We start from the raw sequence: 11814 nt of genomic DNA, 5'->3' as shown, positions 1-11814 counted from the left end.
ATTAAATGATGCAAGATGTCATTGTCCTTGGGAACATGTTAAAAAGGACATGCACATAGTTTAGCAAACCAAGCATAGGGACAGGGACTGCCACTTTTGTGTTTGGGCTCCACCAAAGACAACATTTTTTATTTTTTAACTGGAGAACAAATAGTTAACAAATGATTCATAGGCATTTGTATAACTGTAGTCAGCTTTCTCAATGGTGACAAATGACAATGTCATCAATCATCATTATCATTATCAAAGATGTCTAAATCAATTACATTTTCATCTGAAAGAAAGTAGATACTAAGTAGGTAACTGTTAGGCTGCATGTGTGACACGTTGGAGAGGGTCAGCAGCAATTGGATAAGGTCAGAAGCGGCAGTATTAGAGCTCATTAGACAGCGCAGCGTCAGTTGACATTTAACAGATGATTAGAGTCAAAGGAAACAATGTTAAATGGAGCAAGATGGCATTCCTTGGGCCCAACCACCCCTGTGTGAATATATTTTTGACAGTTAAATGATTGACATAATAGGTTGGGCACCCTAATAGATAGGATATGAAACAATAATAGAATCAACAGTATTATCAGGGCAACAATTGAAAGAAACACAGAATTTATTAGGTGCACAAATCAAATTTAGACTATATTATCCCTAGCCCTATCCCTGCCCCTAAACTTGCCCCTATACCTGTCTATATCCCTGCCCCTGTCCCTAACCCTGTCCCTGTCTCAACACCCACCCACCCATATGTTAAAAAGGACATGCACAGTTCAACAAACCATACACTTCAACTTCAGGGGTGGCCACCTTTGTGGCTGAAGTGCTTGATTTGTTTGGGCCCCACAGAAGAGAACATTTTGGTTAATGGTTGATTAATAGGACAGAATAGATAGGGATTTTTTTTTTTAGCAGAATACTAAATTGCTACTTAATACTAAATAAGCAAGAGCGAGACTCAGATAACCGTCATCGAAAACGTAGACAAAGCCTCTCTAGAACAAATTACAAAGGGATCGACTGAGATGCAGCTGGTCCCCCAGGCATGAAAAAAGAAGATCTGTAAATACTGGGATGTTCCACCTCCAGGCTTTGAACATATCACTCCTATACAGTATAAAGCCATGCAATCTGCTGGTCAGATTCCTGCTACAGCTCTGTTTCCAACATTGACATCTTTTGGGCTAGCTGTTACATTTACACGTGTGCCTGCTGTGGGCAGTCAGATGACCAGACAGGCCTGCTGACTTTACGCTGGTAAAATTCCTTTTGGGATAACAGACAAAGCAATGATGTTGATGAAACTACACAAGCCATGGTTTTTGATGGCATTTTTTATTAGGCCAGTCATTAAAGATTCAATGCCCTCATGACTACCAACTCTTAACTGGCATATCTGAAAACCAATATGTACCAGGGGTTTATCAAACTATCTGAATGATGACCAGGTTAAAGAGGTGCTTACACCTTTTGGACCTTTCAAAGATTCTAATTTGGTAAAAGACAGTGCTACCGGTCTATCTAAGGAACATGCTTTCTGTGAATATGTGCATATCAATGTCACAGATCAGACCATTGCTGGACTTTATGGGATGCAACTGGGATACAAAAAGATTCATGTACAAAGAACAAGTGTTGGCGCAATGAATGCAACACTGAGCACAATAAAAAAGACTCCAGTAACGCTGTAAGTTCCTGAGCTCATGAGTTCCCAAGTGCAGGTGGGAGGTCATCCAATAGAAGTATTTTTTTTGATGATCATGGTTTTGCCAGAAGAACTACTTGATGATGATGAGTAGGAGGAAATTGTGTAACATGTACGAGACGAGTGCAGCAATTATGGCATTGCTAAATCTTTTGAAAAACCGCGTCCTATTGATGGTGTAGAGGTACCTGGATGTGGCAACATTTTGTGGAATTCACTACAGTATTCGACTGTCAGAAAGCCATGCAAGGAAGGACTCGCAGGACGCAAGTTTGCTAATAGATAGAGATTAGCGCACTCGGATTTTGTGAATCCGAGCCCACCCGAACCTTTCCGATCCGAGTCGGATCCGAGACAGATCCGGGTATTGGCGCCAAATGACAACTTGAAACCGAGGCTCTGAGTCATAATCCCGATGTCGGATCTCGCGATACTCGGATCCTATAAATTCCCCGCTAGTCGCCGCCATCTTCACTCAGGCATTGATCAGGGTAGAGGGAGGGTGTGTTAGGTGGTCCTCTGTCCTGCTATATCTCGTGCTGTTCAGTTCTGTGCTGTGCTGTGCTGTGCTCTGTGTTCTGCTCAGTCCAGTGGTGCTGTGTCCTGTGCTCTGTCCTTCTGAGTTCAGTGGTGCTGCTGGGTCCTGTGCTGTGTCCTGTTCAGTCCAGTGGTGCTGTGTCCTGTGGTCTGTCCTTCTGAATTCAGTGGTGCTGCTGGGTCCTGTGCTGTGTCCTGTTCAGTCCAGTGGTGCTGTGTCCTGTGCTCTGTGCTTCTAAGGGCATAGTTATTTCTCCATTATTCCCAAGTGTTTTAAAAAATAAAAAAAAGTTATAAAAAAAAAATACAAAAAAAAAAAAAATAAATAATTACAACTAAATTTGCAAAACCAATCCTGCAGTATAAGCCCATTGGTACTGCAATATTACAAAGTTCACACGTTTAGCAGTAAAAGTCCAGTGGTGCTGTGTGCTGTCAATTTTGAGTTCAGTGGTGCTGCTGGGTCCTGTGCTGTGTCCTGTTCAGTCCAGTGGTCCAGTGGTCCTGTGTCCTTTGCTCTGTGCTTCTAAGGGCATAGTTATTTCCCCATTATTCCCAAGTGTTTAAAAAAATAAAAAAAAGGTATTAAAAAAAAACAAAAAACTAATTTAATTTTTTTTTAATTACAACAAAATTTGCAGAACCAATCCTGCAGTATAAGACCATTGGTACTGCAATATTACCAAGTTCACACATTCAGCAGTAAAAGTCCAGTGGTACTGCAATATTACAAAGTTCACACATTCTGCAGTATCAGTCCAGTGGTGCTGTGTCCTGTGCTCTGTCATGCTGAGTTCAGTGGTGCTACTGGGTCCTGTGCTGTGTCCTGTTCAGTCCAGTGGTGCTGTGTCCTGTGCTCTGTGCTTCTAAGGACATAGTTATTTACCCATTATTCCCAAGTTTTTAAAAAATAAAAAAAAGTTATAAAAAAACACACTAAAAAAAAAAAAAAATTATAACTAAATTTGCAAAACCAATCCAGCAGTATAAGTCCATTGGTACTGTCTGCAATATTACCAAGTTCACACATTCTGCAGTATCTTGTGCTACATATAATGGAGACCAAAAATTTGGAGGATAAAGTAGGGAAAGATCCAGACCCACTTCCTCCTAATGCTGAAGCTGCTGCCACTAGTCATGACATAGACGATGAAATGCCATCAACGTCGTCTTCCAAGCCCGATGCCCAATCTCCTAGTACAGGGCATATAAAATCCAAAAAGCCCAAGTTAAGTAAAAGTAGCAAAAAGAGAAACTTAAAATCATCTGCGGAGAAACGTAAAGTTGCCAATATGCCATTTACGACACGGAGTGGAAAGGAATGGCTTAGGCCCTGGCCCGTGTTTATGACTAGTGGTTCAGCTTCACCCACGGATCTTAGCCCTCCTCCTCCTCCCCCCCTACAAAAAATTGAAGAGAGTTATGCTGTCAGCAACAAAACAGCAAACAACTCTGCCTTCTAAAGATAAATTATCACAAATCCCCAAGGCGAGTCCAAGGGTGTTGGTGGTTGTTAAGCCTGACCTTCCCATCACTGTACGGGAAGAGGTGGCTCGGGAGGAGGCTATTGATGATGTAGCTGGCGCTGTGGAGGAACTTGATGATGAGGATGGTGATGTGGTTATTGTAAATGAGGCACCAGGGGGGGAAACAGCTGATGTCCATGGGATGAAAAAGCCCATCGTCATGCCTGGTCAGAAGACTAAAAAATGCACCTCTTCGGTCTGGAGTTATTTTTATCCAAATCCGGACAACCAATGTATGGCCATATGTAGCTTATGTAAAGCTCAAATAAGCAGGGATAAGGATCTTGCCCACCTAGGGACATCCTCCCTTATACGTCACCTGAATAACCTTCATAGTTCAGTGATTAGTTCAGGAACTGGGGCTAGGACCGTCATCGGTACAGGGACACCTAAATCCTGTGGTCCACACCAGCAACACCCTCCTCGTCAACTTCCTCCATGATCTCCATCAGATTCAGTCCTGCAGCCCAAGTCAGCAGCCAGACTGAGTCCTCTTCAATACGGGATTCATCCGAGGAATCCTGCAGCGGTACGCCTACTACTGCCACTGCTGCTGTTGCTGCTGTTAGTCGGTCATCTTCCCAGAGGGGAAGTCGTAAGACCGCTAAGTCTTTCACAAAACAATTGACCGTCCAACAGTCGTTTGCCATGACCACAAAATACGATAGTAGTCACCCTATTGCAAAGCGTATAACTGCGGCTGTAACTGCAATGTTGGTGTTAGACGTGCGCCCGGTGTCCGCCATCAGTGGAGTGGGATTTAGAGGGTTGATGGAGGTATTGTGTCTCCAGTACCAAATCCCGTCGACATTCCACTTCACTAGGCAGGCGATACCAAAGATGTACAGAGAAGTACGATCAAGTTTACTCAGTGCTCTAAAAAATGCGGTTGTACCTACTGTCCACTTAACCACAGACATGTGGACAAGTGGTTCTGGCCAAACGAAGGACTATATGACTGTGACAGCCCACTGGGTAGATGCATCCCCTTCCGCAGCAACAGCAACAGCTGCCTCAGTAGCAGCATCTACAAAATGGCTGCTCGTGCAAAGGCAGGCAACATTGTGTATTACAGGCTTTAATAAGAGGCACAATGCTGACAACATATTAGAGAAACTGAGGGAAATTATCTCCCAGTGGCTTATCCCACTTAGACTCTCATGGGGATTTGTGGTGTCAGACAATGCCAGTAATATTATGCGAGCATTAAATATGGGCAATTTCCAGCACGTGCCATGTTTTGCCTACACCATTAATTTGGTGGTGCAGCATTACCTGAAGAGTGACAGGGGTGTGCAGGAGATGCTTGCGGTGGCGCGCAAAATTGCTGGACACTTTCGGCATTCAGTCAGTGCCTACCGCAGACTAGAGGCACATCAAAAAACCATGAACCTGCCCTGCCATCACCTCAAACAAGAGGTTGTGATGTGCTGGAACTCCACCCTCTATATCAGGGGTGGGCAAACCTGTCCTCAAGGGCCATATCCAGTTCATGTTTTTAGGATTTCTGTCTGTAGAAACAGGTGGGATAATTACTGACCCAGCCAAATAGATTAACTCAGCTGTACATGATTAAAGAAATCCTAAAAACATGAACTGGATATGGCCCTTGAGGACAGGTTTGCCCACCCCTGCTCTATATGCTGCAGAGGATGGAGGAGCAGCAAAAGGCCATTCAGGCCTACACAGCCACCTACGACATAGGCAAAGGAGTGGGGATGCGCCTGAGTCAAGCACAGTGGAAACTGATTTCCGTGTTGTTCAAGGTTCTCCAGCCGTTTGAACTTGCCACACGAGAAGTCAGTTCCGACACTGCCAGCTTGAGTCAGGTGATTCCCCTGATCAGGCTGTTGCAGAATCAGCTGGAGAAAGTGAGGGAGGAGCTGGTAAACCATTGCGATTACACCAAGCATGTAGCTCTTGTGGATGTAGCCCTTCGTACGCTTTGCCAGGATCCGAGGATGGTCACTCTTTTAAAGTCAGAGGAATACATTCTGGCCACCGTGCTCGATCCTCGGTTTAAAGCGTATGTGGTGTCTCTGTTTCCAGCGGACACAAGTCTACAGCGGTGCAAAGACCTGCTGGTCAGGAGATTGTCCTCTGAAGAGGACCGTGACATGCCAACAGCTCCACCCTCATTTTCTTTCACATCTATGGCTGCAAGGAAAAAGCTCAGTTTTCCTAAAAGAGCCGCTGGCGGGGATGCTGATAACATCTGGTCCGGACTGAAGGACCTGCCAACCATTGCAGACATGTCTACTGTCGCTGCATTGGATGCTGTCACAATTGAAAAAATGGTGGAGGATTATTTTTCTGACACCATTCAAATAGACATGTCAGACAGTCCATATTGTTACTGGCAGGAAAAAAAGGCAGTTTGGAAGCCCCTGTACAAACTGGCTCTATTTTACCTGAGTTGTCTCCCCTCCAGTGTGAACTCGGAAAGAGTTTTTAGTGCAGCGGGGAACCTGGTCAGTGAGCGGCGAAGGAGGTTGCTTCCTCAGAACGTTGAAAAAATGATGTTTATAAAAATGAATAATCAATTCCTCAATGAAGTACAGCACTGCCCTCCAGATAGTACAGAGGGACCTGTGGTTGTGGAGTCCAGCGGGGATGAATTGATAATGTGTGAGGAGGAGGAAGTACACACTGTAGGCGGAGAGGAATCAGAGGTTGAGGATGAGGACGACATCTTGCCTCAGTAGAGCCTGTATAGTTTGTACAGGGAGAGATTAATAGCTTTTTTGGTGTGGGGGCCCAAACAAACCAATCATTTCAGCCACAGTTGTTTGGTAGGCCCTGTCGCTGAAATGGTTGGTTTGTTAAAGTGTGCATGTCCTATTTCAACAACATAACGGTGGGTGGGAGGGACCAAGGACAATTCCATCTTGCAACTATTTTTTTGGCATTATGTGACCATTCAACAGTCGTTTGCCATGTTCAAAAAGTAAAAGAAAATGCCAACAAATTCAATAAATTAAATTAAAAGTTAAATGCCCTGTCATTATTTAAAACAAGAGGTTTTGATGTGCTAGAATTAGTGTAGTGTTAAGATGTTATAAACACTAGACTTGGAACTTGGAGGAGGTATTGTGGCCCCGGTATCAAATTGGGTACCGGGACCACCCCACTACGCAGTCCAGATACTTGTTTGGTGGAATTCTGACCAGTTGAGGGTGTATTTATTTTATTGTGGCCCCGGTATCAAATTGGGTACCGGGGCCACCCCACTACGCAGTCCAGATACTTGTTTGGTGGAATTCTGACCAGTTGAGGGTGTATTTATTTTATTGTGGCCCCGGTATCAAATTGGGTACCGGGGCCACCCCACTACGCAGTCCAGATACTTTTTTGGTGGAATTCTGACCAGTTGAGGGTGTATTTATTTTATTGTGGCCCCGGTATCAAATTGGGTACCGGGGCCACCCCACTACGCAGTCCAGATACTTGTTTGGTGGAATTCTGACCAGTTGAGGGTGTATTTATTTTATTGTGGCCCCGGTATCAAATTGGGTACCGGGGCCACCCCTCTACGCAGTCCAGATACATTTATTGGTGCGAATCATACAAGTTCAGGGTTTTTAATTTATATTGTGGTGACCACTCCTCTACGCAGTCCAGGTACATTATTCGGTGCGATTCAGACCAGTTGATGGTCTTCTTATTATATTGTGGTGACCACTCCTCTATGCAGTCCAGATACATTTATTGGTGCGAATCATACAAGTTCAGGGTTTTTAATTTATATTGTGGTGACCACTCCTCTACGCAGTCCAGGTACATTATTCGGTGCGATTCAGACCAGTTGATGGTTTTCTTATTATATTGTGGTGACCACTCCTCTACGCAGTCCAGATACATTTATTGGTGCGAATCATACAAGTTCAGGGTTTTTAAATTATATTGTGGTGACCACTCCTCTACGCAGTCCAGGTACATTATTCGGTGCGATTCAGACCAGTTGATGGTTTTCTTATTATATTGTGGTGACCACTCCTCTACGCAGTCCAGATACATTTATTGGTGCGAATCATACAAGTTCAGGGTTTTTAAATTATATTGTGGTGACCACTCCTCTACGCAGTCCAGGTACATTTTTTGGTGTGATTAAGACCAGTTGATGGTTTTCTTATTATATTGTGGGGACCACTCCACTACGCAGTCCAGAAAGATACCTCGTTGCAACGTTTTGGACTAATAACGATATTGTGAGGTGTTCAGAATATACTGTAAATTAGTGGAAATGATTGTTAGTGAATGTTATTGAGGTTAATAAAAGCGTAGGAGTTAAAATAAGCCCAAAAACTTGATTTTTGAACTTTTTATGCTTTTTTCAAAAAAAATCCGAATCCAAAACCTTAAATCCGAACCAAAACCTTTCGGCAGGTGTTTTGCGAAACAAATCCGAACCCAAAACATCGCAAAAATCCGAATCCAAAACACAAAACACGAGACACCAAAAGTCGCCGGTGCACATCCCTACTAATAGAGTGGTGGTAACAAAATACTGGTATCCAGATGGTTACCATCGTCGTGATTTCTGGTAGATGCAGTTGAATACTGCAGATGGAGTGGAGAGAAAACTGAGCTTCAGAGGAAAGTAGAAGCTTAGAAGTACATTCCTGTCTCCTCACCTCTCCCCAACCCTATTTTTATTTTTTTTGGGATTGTTCCCTTCCAAGAGGCTTTTTCTGATCAAGTGTTTATATTTTATGGCCAAATTATGTTCTCATAGTTCCCTGAATATCCAAAACCACATTATCTTTTTAACGTATACATTAAAAAACATTTTTTCCCTGCCCAACTCCGCATGTCAATGAAAAGCAATTCCCGTATGAGTCCCCAAACTGTTATGTCCATTTGTAACATATGCAATAAAGATTCTCCACTGTGACCTCTTTGGTTACAAAACACAAAGGTTTTATTTGCAAAATGAATTATAGGCCAAAGTATAACATGCATGTGCTTGCGCAGTTGGCACCAACACAAGCTTCTATAGGAACACTCTGGTTTCCAAAGCCAGTGCTGAACATTTTATACACTGTACAGTCATAAAAGCAGTGACATCATAAAGATACACAGTTGCAGTATTAAGTTCCACAATTCATAGATCGATAGGTCATGACCTCCCAAGTTCTCCATGGCCCATTGGTTGATTCCTTTGGTCATTGTTCCTTGCAGTGGGGGGGCATCTTTCCATGTATAGCCAGGTGTCCTTTTCTCAGGTTCCCACCTCTAGACCTGTATAAACTGGTTCTGTTACAACATCTCTGGAGTTGCTATTTGGTGTAAAGAGCAATATTAGTTAGAAGTAGCTTTTGCAATGTGCGAATTCTACATAAATAATACCAGAAATTTCCTCATGCAAATGCAAACAGAATGATTCCAGACTCGGTGCAATTAATGTGTTGGAAAAGTTAATTTGCATTTTTACCACATTATATTTTATATTAAATAATAGAAATACATTAAACTTATTTAAATGTTGGTACGATAATGATTAGGTTGCATATCAATCTTATCGCAGCTGATTGTCGTGTACAAAAATGATTGATTACCACCTTTGTCCAATAATAAAACTTCAACAATACATATAATGCATTTATTTTATAGGGTATTTATGGTTCCATATATATTATGGGACCATCCAAGTGCTGGCTTATTTCTTTTTCAGTTTTTGTTTCAATATATTGTCTCCTAGAGCTTAAAAAGGCTTCAATATTTTCAGCACTGTGCACTACTTGCTCTGTGCACCCGCGTGTTGATATCCAGTTTTGGGGCCTAGCTGTACTGCTGACTGTTTTCTCCTCCACTATATAGTGTTTTTTGTTGCTAAGTAAACTCCTTTTTATTTGAAACAATTATATCTTGGTGTTAATTATTTTTGAGTAAGTTTAAGAGGGTAAGAGAGGTTATTGAAGGTAATAACATCAACTGTTCAGCATTTTAAGGTGTTACCTGGGATGAAGTTAGGGGTACATAGGGAGTATGGACAAACATAGGAAACAGATAAGGGATAGGAAAGAGGACACTTGGAAGACATAAGGGAGAGAAGAGAAAACAGTGGAGACATTAGAGAGATTAGAGAGATATTGGAACATGGGAGATATTAAAGGAAGGTGAGGTAATACAATAGACATGGGGAGATGTGGAGGAAAAGAGGGAGGAACCTTTACATTATTTAATATGTTTTATATTATACTATATAGTGTTAAAAAGCATGTAAAATTTATTTCACACTATCAAAATCCCTTCTGTCCACCTGGGTGGCCCCCAGGCAATCTCTTCACATTTTCATACAGCACTTCTACATTCCCTCTTCAACCACTGATCTGCTGGTTTGGGATGTCCGCAGTTTTTGATGTGAGTAGGGATAGAACAATATGTAACCATTCTGATTATCAGGACAACAGCACTAATTATTTCAGCTTGTGAGTGTGCTGATCTTGTGGGCAGTAGCTCAGTCATGTGATTATATTAGTGAGGGCAGTGTTGCATGTTATAGGTTGTGTGTGATAATGTGGGGATGGGAATGGAGGTAAGTGGGAAGCCACATACTGATAATTAGAAAGTGGAATAGGCAGGGTCCCAAAACAGCGCAAAATAGGGATTTGAGGATCCTGTCATACTAACCAAGGAAGGTTGTGATGACAAATGTAAATCTGTATATAACAAAGATTATACAATCCACTGCCCTCCCACTGTCACAAGCAGGTTTCTGTTGTTGTGGAACTACAAACACCAGTATAGCAGGTATGCTGGACGTGAAATTCCAAAGCAATGGGAGGGAAACAAGCTGCTTATACTGATCTGCTTCTGTCTACTTCTAAAGCAGACCAGTATTATTCAAATAGTTGCCCTTCAGCTATTGTGGAATTACAAGCCGCAGTATACCAGTCTCTATGTATTCTGGTAATGCAGGTATCACACCTGACTTTGAAAGATCCATACCTTTTGTTGCTGTACTGTGTTTGTTTAAACCTGTTTAGTGAACCATTTCCAAAACAATGTGGTACATCAGATCAGTATGAATTTTTATGTAGCAGGACGGGACCATATACTGTTCAATAGACTGCTAAACTGGTCAAAGTATAATACAACTGTCAAATTAAATCTAAACGCACGACAAAGAGAGAAATAATAACATTGACATTTACACCTATGTGCATTTATGAGAAGTGTGTCCCTCAGACTAAACGCAGTTAAAATCATGCGGGTGAGTGACTTACCAAAGAACCTATTAGCTGTGGATCCCTGTAAGTTTCAGCCAATGAGTGCAGGAAGGGGTTGGGACTTATACACAGTTATAAGTCAGTGTGCAGATGCTTCTGCCCTTCCTGCTTCCGGATTCCGCCCGCCCTCCCTACAATTGGTTACATAACTTTGAACGTAGTTGTTGAGAGTAGGAGAACAGTGTAGTCTGTAACTGTGCATATGGTGCTTGGGTGATCTTGTCATAGGTCACTACCCCCCCTGCGGTTATGGTGTCATACCATGGTTGGTCCGTTTTGTTAGTAGGACCTTTGGGCCAGTTTTGTATGGTTTATACTGGCGGAGTTTATTGGGGGTGTAGTCTTGCCGTTGGACTTGATCTTAGCACCGGCCAATAGATAAGGTATGATCCTGGGTTGGTGGTATTATGGTCTGACCTTTCCACCTTATTGGTTTTGCGTTCCTGACTGCCCTGCTCTCGTCCGCCTTACAGTCCTATTAGTTTAATTATAAATAAATACCATCATTCATTCCAACTTTAATTTTGTGTCCGTGTCTTTATTTGGTTTGGAATAAAGGTTTATCCCAGGTGTGTTATTTGGGAAAAACTTCCCTGCTATGCATTTTATCTGTTTCTCGGTCTTTTTGAAAACACAGAATCTCCGAAATTGTTTGACAGTAAGTACAGTTGCTGCAATAGCAGTATTATACTTCCTATTTATTAGATACATGTAAACACGCAATGAGTTGTAGACTTGCTGCTTCACTATTTAAAAATTAAGGCATTTATATCTTTATGTTTAAATATTTGTATCTAATGCATATATAAAAAGTATATCCTGAC

At 42.2% G+C, this 11814-nt stretch overlaps 1 pseudogene; it reads left to right on the top strand.

Moving 5' to 3' along the window:
• The first annotated feature begins 315 nt into the window (after positions 1–315).
• Positions 316–8305, top strand: LOC142106621 (splicing factor U2AF 65 kDa subunit pseudogene; annotated as a pseudogene).
• The last annotated feature ends 3509 nt before the right edge of the window (positions 8306–11814 follow it).

This window comes from Mixophyes fleayi, chromosome 11 (assembly GCF_038048845.1).
Source record: "Mixophyes fleayi isolate aMixFle1 chromosome 11, aMixFle1.hap1, whole genome shotgun sequence".
Classification (NCBI taxonomy): Eukaryota; Metazoa; Chordata; class Amphibia; order Anura; family Limnodynastidae; genus Mixophyes; species Mixophyes fleayi.
The sequence above is the reverse complement of the archived record's forward strand: the minus strand, read 5'-3'. Positions and strand labels throughout refer to the sequence as shown.